Below are 11,238 nucleotides of genomic sequence, written 5' to 3'. Positions count from 1 at the left end.
TTTTTTATGAGATAGGGGGGGCTGGTGGGATTTGAGGGGGGCCATCCGAAAAAATTTGGCTTTAAAGGGGGGGCCAGCCAAAAAAATATTGTCTGTAAGGGGGGGGGGGGGGTCACTAAATATAATTGTACTTTTAAGTGTTGTAAAGAGGCTTCTGTAAGAGTAAAAAAAATTTGCCAGAATGCCCAAAATAACATTCCTGAGGTTCTCAAAATTCAATTTTTCCCGGGGGAGCATGCCCCCGAACCCCCCTACTTTGTTATGTACCAAATGCCATTAACTGAACCCAACAGCTTATTGGTTACAAGTGCAGACAACCCATACTAACAGACGACATCCACAATAAACAGTTGAGGCAATGCCAGCTATTTGGGATGTGTTTTTCGTACACTGATAAATTATTTATTCAAAAGGCTCGATATATTTTAATTTCACTTGATTATTGTTTTTTTTTTTTGGGGGGGGGGGGCATCGAAAAAAAAATTGATTTCGAGGGGGGGGGGCAGGCAAAAATTTTCGATGAAGAAAGGGGGACCATTATATATAACAGTGACTATCTATCAAATTCCCACCAGCCCCCCCCCCCCCCCTACCCCATAAAAAATGAACGGTCCCTTACCTGTTTTTTTGCTTTATTGCCAACCACCTTCTTAAAATTAATTAATTTAATTTACTTTCGCTCAGCTCGATAAGCTTTTTAATTTTTCTGAGTGTTGTTACTAATATTAAGCAATTATTGGATGAGGCTATTAAAGTATGATATCAAGAATTATGCAGATCGAGAAGGGTGTTATCCGACGAAGCCGAAGGCGGGGGTGGATAACACCCTCCAAAATCTGCATAATTCTTCATATCATACGAAAGCCGAATTCAATAATTGGTTTATTATTCATTCAAAATATTTCCAAGAGCTCTAAAAACACAAAATGAATTAAAATGGCTTCTAACTTGGGCGTAGAATTTTCGCTAACAGTGGCCAATTCCTCCGGTGTCGCTGGTTTTTTGATGTTTCTCTCCTGAAGATAAGCTTTAAAAATAGGTCACCAAGGGTGACATGAGTCTAATGCTTTATGGCATAGTGATACAGATTGCGCGGGTTTCGTAAGCCGGTTAAAATTGGTTAGAGGTATGTGTTCGGGAGTTTTTAAACTCCCGAACACATATAGCAAGCTAGGGGCATCGTGGATGATTATGGATGAAAACGAAACGGTAATAAATGTTATATGCTTCACAAAATTGAAAGTATGGACAGGAGTTGATGTTACTTCTTCAGTATTGTCCGTATAAGCAGAAACGATTAAACATTTGGACAAGATTGCGTGACGATTTACAAAAATCATGTTCATTACAACAAGGGTTGAAGAACTTCACATCGTTTTCTTTCAGATTTTTCACCATTTTGATGATGACTCTTGAAACAGATTTTGCAATAAAAGCACTTGAAATAGTAACTGTTACTCCATTGTACTGTAAACACTTAGTGACAGATTTTCCTAAAAACGGGTTTAAATGCTTTCGTCAATATAATGATGACCTTTTGAACGCTGGAAGGCAATTATTATTGAGCTAGGATACACAGGAGCGAAGACTGTTTATCATGATGTACAAATTTTGCGAATCATCACTTCCATATTACTGTAACCATTTTATGATTTTTCTAGCTGTAAGAAGAACTTGAGATCTCTGAGAGTCATAAAAGCATGAAATTCGATTTCAGTGTATGGCAATGACATGCAAAGACCCGGGACAGTGTAATACTGCAAAGCGGCAAAGCGGCCAAACAAACTCATTTTGATTTAGTCACGTAGCTTGATTTACATTTATCCATGTACATCTTTTATTTTTGAAGGTTTTCGTTTGCACTGTGAAAGAAAAAAATTCGAATGACTTAAATACAAAATACGAGGTAAAGTTTTCTGTTTTCTCAAAATAAACATTTGGTCACATTGTGTAAATAAACGCGAATCGCCGTCGAAATATTTTTCTCAAAGACGTTTTGCTTTTTAAGCAAGACGAAAACACAAGTGCTTAAGTGACCTTTAAACGAAGTTTTATTTTCAGAAAAAGCTTACAAATGCCTTAACTGGAAAATTATTTCGTCTTGTGCAAGTGTTGAATAATCGTGACTTGAAAAAGAACTTTTAATTATGCGTGGGAACACGTGTCGCTGATTGGCTGTTTTTAATTGAAACTAATCGTGCGTGTCCGTACGGAGTCCGTTCTTGCAGCTGATCATTGTTTTCTACATTACAGCGAACGATTATCGATCCCGAACCATTCCCTTGGGATTGCTAACAGCTTTTTTCATACTACAAAGAGTCTAATGCGCATGCGCAAAGCGCACGCAAGCATTAGACTCAAAAATCAAGTGACTTCCCTTCGAAGCTTTTTTGATGTTTTTGCTATCTTTATCATCTAATATTTTGGCCATTTTTTCGTCGCAATGTTGAAATTTAGCGACCATTTTCGCCTTCGGCTACGCTCTGTACAAAGCCGTTGTTGCGTGACGTCAATCGTCCAATAATTAATCGGGCGTGGCCGATTTAAGGTTTACCCTTTGGTCGTCCTAGAGCGTAGTCTCCTGGCGCGGCCAAAAAGACGGGGATAGCTCGGGGTTGCTACAAAACCGCTACGGGTGACGCATACCGCAATGGTTTTCATTTTAGTTTTGACAGGAAATCGTTGCAGGCACACTTGGTCGACTTTTGGGTTAATGTGTAATCAGGTTGTGTTTTTTTGCTTCGGCGGAAGGACAGAGAAAAAAGCTTACGGTGCAAAGTACAGTATGGGGCCCAGTTCTCGGCCACTTTTGACGTAAACTTGTATTTCTTACCTCAGAAGAACCGCAGGAACTTGAAATTTCTCGCAGAGCTAGCTACATTATTCAGCTTTTTGGTGTAAAGCTATCGACCGGTCAAAAATTAATTTGCCCGAGCAATAATAAAAATAAAAGCTCCATTTGTGGGCCCAGTTCTCGGCCACCTTGGCCCAGTTCTCGGCCACTTTTGACGTAAACTTGTATTTCTTACCTCAGAAGAACTGCAGGAACTTGAAATTTCTCCCAGAGCTAGCTACATTATTCAGCTTTTTGGTGTAAAGCTATCGACCGGTCAAAAATTAATTTGCCCGAGCAATAATAAAAATAAAAGCTCCATTTGTGGGCCCAGTTCTCGGCCACCTTGGCCCAGTTCTCGGCCACTTTTGACGTAAACTTGTATTTCTTACCTCAGAAGAACCGCAGGAACTTGAAATGTCTCCCAGAGCTAGCTACATTATTCAGCTTTTTGGTGTAAAGCTATCGACCGGTCAAAAATTAATTTGCTCGAGCAATAATAAAAATAAAAGCTCCATTTGTGGGCCCAGTTCTCGGCCACCTTGGCCCAGTTCTCGGCCACTTTTGACGTAAACTTGTATTTCTTACCTCAGAAGAACCGCAGGAACTTGAAATTTCTCCCAGAGCTAGCTACATTATTCAGCTTTTTGGTGTAAAGCTATCGACTGGTCAAAAATTAATTTGCCCGAGCAATAATAAAAATAAAAGCTCCATTTGTGGGCCCAGTTCTCGGCCACCTTGGCCCAGTTCTCAGCCACTAAAAAGCTTGTGCGTAATTATCTGTAAAAAAATGCTCAATTAATTTTCACAGTCATAAAATCACTCTGTAAACCTATTTATACTATATCGATCCCAAATTATTTTTATGATGCTTTGTTTTACTTTAGAAAAGAAGGATTTTAACGCGCCTAGTTGCCTATGTGCAGGTTCTGGCAAAACCGCATTGTGTGACCCGTGCATTTAGATGGTTTATTTTGCAGTGAAAAGGTCTTGAAATATTTAGGTGTTGTAGAAATAATAGACAAGACAAGAGTCAGCTCAAAACTTAGAGATAAGATTGAACTTTATTTTTAAAACATTTATTTCTTTCATTCTGGCAGCAGCAGATGAAATTATATTAAAAACCAAGCGCTAAGCTGTGATAGCGAGCAGGGTGGCCGAGAACTGGCAAATACGCAAACGTCGCAAGAAAAAATTTCGAAGTAAATTAAGACCAAAAAATACAACGGTTCAACGAAAAGTTAACTAAAGCAGAAAGCTGAATTATTCTACGTTTCACATGCCAAAAATTAGCTCGTATGGTGGGGGCTTTTGGATAAAATACGAATTTAACTACATCCATGAATTTGGAGCCGTAAACAAACAACTACCTCCGCGTAAACTCGACGTGTGAGCTTTCTATATCGAATTGAACGATCAAACTCAAGATACTTAAAGCACATGAATCAGTCTATCGTTTGAAGGAAATACCTTTTCTTTTTGATTCAACTGGAGTGTGAAAAAACGCGTTAAACACAAAGTGGCCGAGAACTGGACCCGGCCGAGAACTGGGCCGATATATTCACCATTGTGAAATTGCACTTACTTTGACAAGTTAAAGTTATTTTTGTAAATGAAAAAGGTAACGTCATTGATGTCACGCAGTGTTTTTTTTAGCAAACTAGATGGTTTGCTGGTTTCTGACTATGAATGGGGGTGTGATCTTGCGGTATATTTTTTGAGCCTGACTCCGCCGTAAAACTTTTTTTTTATTTAGGAAGAACTGTGTCGATTTTCATTTCGAACAATTGGTCGTCAAGTCGTTTGTCACAAAGAGTAGAATGTTTGTACAGCATGTTTTGGAATTATTTTAGATTTGGTTAGTAAGACGCTTCTGAAGACCTGAGCAAAACATTGGGAATGTACAGTATTAATAGGAACTTGAATGAAATTTTTCACAAGTTGGATAAAGGTATCAACTGAAAAAAATGGAATTCAAAATGAGAACTTGGATTTTGTTGTAATTAAATTTTATCGCGGATTGGATGCATAATATCACGGCTTTGAAAGTCTTCAAATAATTAGAAAGGTTCCTTTCTTCCTTTTGATCTTATTGTTATTTTCATGTATTGATTATTCGAAAGTGGTTTTCGTTGATACGAAAAAAAAACGGGTTTTCACTGAATTGCTTGAAGTATTTTTAGACGTGATAATATTGGCTTAATCAAATTACATTGTGCACGAAATATTTGTTATTCTTTTGTCTTGAAACTTTGAGGAAATTGAAATTTTTGTTTGACAGTAGTGTATGAAAGGCATTTTATAGAACTGAATAAAAAATAGGAAACATTGATAAAGGTTATTTCAAAGATTTATTTTGCCTGATTTTGAAGGGTTTCAGGAGTTTTAAAGAGTGCTGGTAAACGGCTGTATGTTGTTTGTGATTACGGATCTTATTTAGTTTCGAACGCTCTAATTTTTGAAAGGTTAAAACAGGTTAAAACCGGGCGGTTTCATGAGTTTTTTGGGTAGAAAGGTACGGTGGTGGTAAAGAAAAAATGTTTAGAAAGGAATGACTGTAGTAGCACGTAAGTCGGAGGTTTGCGTGAGTCACGGGGTATAGTATGCGTGAGCTGGATTTCCGGCGTCATAACGGCATGTTTTGTTTACTGAAAGATACACTCGACGTTTAGTTAGCTTAGTCGGCTTGGGAAACTATTTTAAAAATGAATGTTGTAATAGTTAATTAATAGTAATCTAGAATTAACCCACTCTCGATTGGAGTCTGTTCTGGATTCGCGCTACCTTTTCGCCGCGAAGGAATTTTGTAAAATTTCGCTAGTGGAAAGAGGTACTGTAAGAACAGTATCAATAACTCAAAAGGAGGAACTTCTTTGTAGCTCTGAATTAAGACGTATGATAAAATTTTAGAATAAGAAACTTTCGATATATGGTTTTCATATTGTTTTTGTCAATTTCCTTTTGTGGCAGATTTTTTGAGAATCAGCTTTTCTTTCGTGTGATGACAGACACAGGACAGAACGAGAGGTGGATGAGAAAGATGCCGAAGATGAATAGGCACCGAAAAACGACAAGAACCGTCAAGGACTTATCTTTAGAGGGCGGGGAGTTTTGGCATACTGTATTTCGAGGACTGGACTGGACTAGTAAAACGCGGACTAGTAAAACGCGGACTAGTAAAACGCGGACTTGTAAAACGCGGACTAGTATAACGCGGACTAGTAAAACGCGGACTTGTAAAAGGCGGACTAGTAAAACGCGGACTAGTAAAACGCGGACTTGTAAAACGAGGACTAGTAAAACGCGGACTTGTAAAACGCGGACTTGTAAAACGAGGGCTTGTTAAACACGGACTTGTAGAACGCGGACACTAAACGGAAACTAAACGGTTTAGCGAGCGAAACAATTTGTGTTTGAAGCTCTTGTGTGTTTCTTCGACGGCATATTTCTAGCTTTTTTGAGCACTCTATGGTCTGTTTTAGCGTGGAGATGTTTTTGCAGTATAGCACATGTTCGTTCTGCAAACCCCTACTAAAACAACGGGATTGATGCTATGAGTTGTGTGCATATGTTTCTTTCTTTCCACTACTTGACGTCTGTTGAGTGCAGTCGTTTGTATTGCTCGCACGAGGTAGAACGGGGCCCGTCCAGAAATCAACAGTCAATCGTAAATAAAGGTGACGGGCCTACACGACTCCTACGTTCGTGACATTGGAATATTTGCCGTTAAATGTTTAAGTTCGGTCTTTCGACCTTATTTGCTTCTGACTTCTTTCTGAGGGTACTGTTTTAATTTGGGGGCAGTATGTGGTAAATAAAGGTGACGGGCCTACACGACTCCTACGTTCGTGACATTAGAACATTTGCCGTTATATGTTCAAATTCGGTCTTTCGACCTTATTTGCTTCTGACTTCTTTCTGAGGTTACTGTTTTTTTGAGACATTATGTATTGAAGAGAGCCGTAAGATGATTGTGGCCAAGGAATTCGAAGTGTCTAGAGGCGTTTTACAAGTCCGCGTTTTACTAGTCCAGTCCAGTCTACAAGTTAAAGACACATCAAGACCACCCCACTGTGAATTGCCATAGCACAGACAAAATTATAGTCAATATCTTATGTGTTTTTAAGAGAATTACATAAGAACCAAGGCATGTCTTGTCTTGCCTTACATTGACATGCAATAATTTGGAAATACTAAGCTCGTAACAGTTTAAGACAGAATCCATCAGGAATTTGAGTAACATTAATTTTAGTTACGCAAAAATTGAGCACCAGAATAATTTAAATCCTTGTGTTCTTTCATACCTTGTTAAAGGCTTGACATGTGATAACACCAACATAACACCAACAACAGTTCTTTATCAGTGGGGATTGAAGAAAAAAATGGAAACATCATCACACAGTTGACCCCCATGCAAAAACACTCCAGGATGTCACGGGACTGTTTGGTGTCCGTCTGCCAATTTCTAACTTCAAATTCCAATGTTAAATTCACATTAAATTTTCAATATTTCTTAGTTGTCTAAATTTTACTAATTCTTTTAAAAAAACTATCACCTGCCAAACATCCCCAAAAATCACTCAAAAAATTACAAAATACCGCAATACATAGATACATGGGATGAGTGAAGTTTCCTTGTATTCCTTGAAACACCAACAAGATATTTCCGTTTAAGGTGGCTGATAATGGGTTTCAGTATTTCCCAGTCCTTATACTTTGGTTCAGTACTAAAAGCCTTCATCAATTGCTATTACAGTAATGGTATGAAACAAATGTTCAATCATTCATCAACAAGTTGTGATCATTTTCTTGACAATAGTAGTTCCCCGGTAAACAGTTGTAGTACTGTCCCATCAAAGTGCAATGCCTGGAAAATACCGAAAAGCACACGACCGTCAGGTGAAACCGCACCTTACAGTATTACCAATACACTGCACTTTGCTAAGTCAAACTTTACATTGTCTAGTCGTCTACTTCAATCGTTTATTTGTATTGTGTGAGATACATTTATAAATTGAAACCATCATGTCATTAAGTAATAATGCAATCTCGACAACGTTCTAGATATTATATTATGCACACTAATACAGCTCATGCAAGCCCTGTGACTTACACAAACACAGTCGGACTGACTGCTACTTAAGTAACTGCTTCGTGGTTTCTGCTGTACTGAACCCTGCCTTTCAAGGCAAAGCGCCCGATTTTAAGCTTCTCAAGCTTCTCAATGTTCTTGTTTTTCTATTATTGGACGATTGACGTCAATCGCCCAATAATGATTACGTCATTCGTCCAATAATAGAAGCGTCTTCCAAATTTGGTCGGTGCTAGCCGGTTAGTAGGAATTAGCCGGGGATTATTACGTGCCTACACGTGACGTATTATTATTCATGATTGGTTGATAAGTTCTTTCTAATATATAAATTTAGCCAAAAATATAACACAAACAACGGTGATAAACATTATAAAAAATAGCATTTTATAAACTTGACGTTTCGTATGCTAAGCTACATACATTTTCAAAAGTATGACCGTTAAAATTTTTGGCAACTATTTATATATTGTATGAAAGGGGTCTGGAACCGAGACTGAGATAATTGATCTACAGCAGTAACTTAATATTTCCATTTTGGTTAATAAAGTAACAACCTCTCACTGCCGACATTGGCATTTAAAGAAGGTTGTAGTTCATTAATGTATAAGGTCTCTTTAATCTTGCAGTGGAGGTCAGTTTTGCCTGACGCAAGGATTTCAAAATGATCCCATTTGATGTTATGGCCTGTGGTTTTTATGTGACCCGCAATAGCTGATTGATGGTCGCATTTAGTGAGGGCCTTTTTTCTGTCATGCAATCGTCGTTTTGTTTTCCCAATGTAAACATCGTCACAGTCCCAGCAGCTAGCTTTGTAGATGACCTTAGATCGTTGAGAACGGTTGAGGCGGTCTTTGTACGGAAAGAAGGATTTGATGCGGCGTGTATTCTGAAAAATGATCTTGAGGTTGACGAAAGAGTAGAAGTTGGATACACAGGATTTAAGGCGTTTAGTGATTTGGATGCTCGGAAGACCTAAGTAGGGTAACAGGATTATGACATCTTTTTTAAGAACTGTCGCAACAGGGGTGTCTGGCTTACATTTTACTAACCTCATGAAGACACTCAGCGAGGGTCAGTTCATTCAAACACATTTCTGCATCCCAGTAAGAAAAAACCTAGCACTAGTAAGCAGCTTTTCATGAAATGTCGCTAAACGTATTTCAACCTGAGTTAACGGTCATAAACGACCACAACTCAGTTTTTCATTCAGCTTTTTTTTTAATTCATTTACAACACAAACATACTAATACATACATATATATAATATTACAAAAATTAAGACGCGGTACTAACATTAACTATGCTTACAATATTTCCGAGACTTATGTTTTTACAAACTAAAACTACGATTACACACTAATGCTACAAACTACTACATGGTGAATTCCTTTTTATTTGTTTTTTTTTTTATTATTTTTGTTAAAAGGTAATCCAACTGCAAAATGTTGATAAAGTTATTTAAAAAAAGTTTTCAAGCAATCGTCAGATCTATTCACAAGTTTATTCCAAATTTCTCGGCAATGGTCAAGTCTTGGCAGTTGACAATCACCACAAAAGTTTCAGTTCACAAAGTTAATCGCAAAGTTTCACTGCAAAGGGCAAGTCTTGTCAATAGACAATCACCGCAAAAGTTTCGCAAACTTAATTGCAAAGTTTCGCAGCAAAGGTCACGTCTTGTCAGTAGACAATCACCGCAAAAGTTTCAGAAGCTGAATTGAAAAGTTTCGCAGGAAAGGTTATGTCTTGTCAGCAGCCAATCACCGCAAAAGTTTCACAAACTTAATTGCAAAGCAAGCACTTGTACATACACATATATACACGTTTATAGTGTAACCCTGAGGCACATAATATAATTATGTTTATTAGTGAACTGGACTCGCTACGCTCAGGTATGTGCACTTTGCTCATCTCCAGACTGAGGTAACACAACAGCCTAGCAGTGGACAGCTGTTTCGTCCTCTGAGCAAAGTGCACATACCTGAGCGTAGTGAGTCCAGTTCACTAATAAACATAATTATTAATTGCAAAGTTTCGCAGCAAAGGTCAAGTCTTGTCAGTAAACAATCACCGCAAAGCTTCACAAACTGAATTGCAAAGTTTCGCAGCAAAGGTCAAGTCTTGTCAGTGGACAATTACCGTAACAGTTTCACAAAATTGATTGCGAAGTTTCGCAGCACAAGTCAAGTCTTTTCAGTATAGTAGACAAACACCTAGTTTCGTAGCAAATTGCCGTCGTTATGTCAGGAGCCGTTCAAGGCAAAAGACTCCGGTATATGCCTAAGCCTATAGAACCTTTCATCGTTGCAATTAAAAAGAAAACTGTTATAACCGATGGTCTAGAGGGGTGTGGTTAGCTACCCAAACGATCTCGCTTCCCCTGTATCCGCCCCTGTCGTTCTGTACAATCCCTCTCATATCCCTGCCCCTCTGTTGAAAAAGACTCAGTCAAATGAAGCAAAGGAATACTTGTTTACTGCTTTGTGGTTGTAATCATCAAGACCACAAAAACATGTTGATGTGGAAACAAAACTGTTTCCAAATCGATCAAGTTCAGGTTTGTGTTTGTTTTGGCTGGTCAGTGGCTGGTCACACCATCTGAAAATTGCGTCACGCACAGGGTCAGGAATCAGCGAGTCAACTTAGCCGGTAATGCAGCATTATTCCTACTTCAGTATATCGCCATTTCAATTCAATTTACGATATATTTTGATCATTTTCTTAAATCTTTGTGACAGTAGTAACATGAGAATAATATTGAAAATAATGATTTAACTGGAAATGATAGGTCAATGTTAAGGTCGCGCAGGACCCTTGAAATCATAGACCCAATGCAAATATGGCGGCTGTTAATTTTCGGCTCCCAGAAGAATCATTTGTCAACAAAATTAAATTACTCTAACTTAAAGATAAAGTCAAAGTAAATCAGTGTATGAAGTTTAAAGGCTATACATTCATTTAATGGGAAGTTACAGGGGCATTTATATTGCCAAAAACATGAAAACGAGGCTTGGCAGGCCAGGCCGCCAGGGTGACTTTTTCCATACAAATCTCTTAAATTTGAATGAGTCATAACTTTTCAGCCATTTAACCCCAAACACTGAAACTTCTCAAAATAGCATAATATTTCATATATATTTAAGTGCCACCATCAGCGTTTTAAGAAACTTGACCAAACAACAGAAATGAATGACAACGATTTTTGCATAAGGTCTATTATGTATGTATTTATTTAAAGAGTATGCACGAACTGCGACGACTGAAGCGGACAACAAACGAAATATTCATGACAATATTTTTCTTAAAGTTCTTTGTA

This window comes from Oculina patagonica, chromosome 9, assembly GCF_052425735.1.
Source record: "Oculina patagonica isolate OP01 chromosome 9, crgOcupat, whole genome shotgun sequence".
Classification (NCBI taxonomy): domain Eukaryota; kingdom Metazoa; phylum Cnidaria; class Anthozoa; order Scleractinia; family Oculinidae; genus Oculina; species Oculina patagonica.
Note: the sequence above shows the minus strand (reverse complement) of the source record.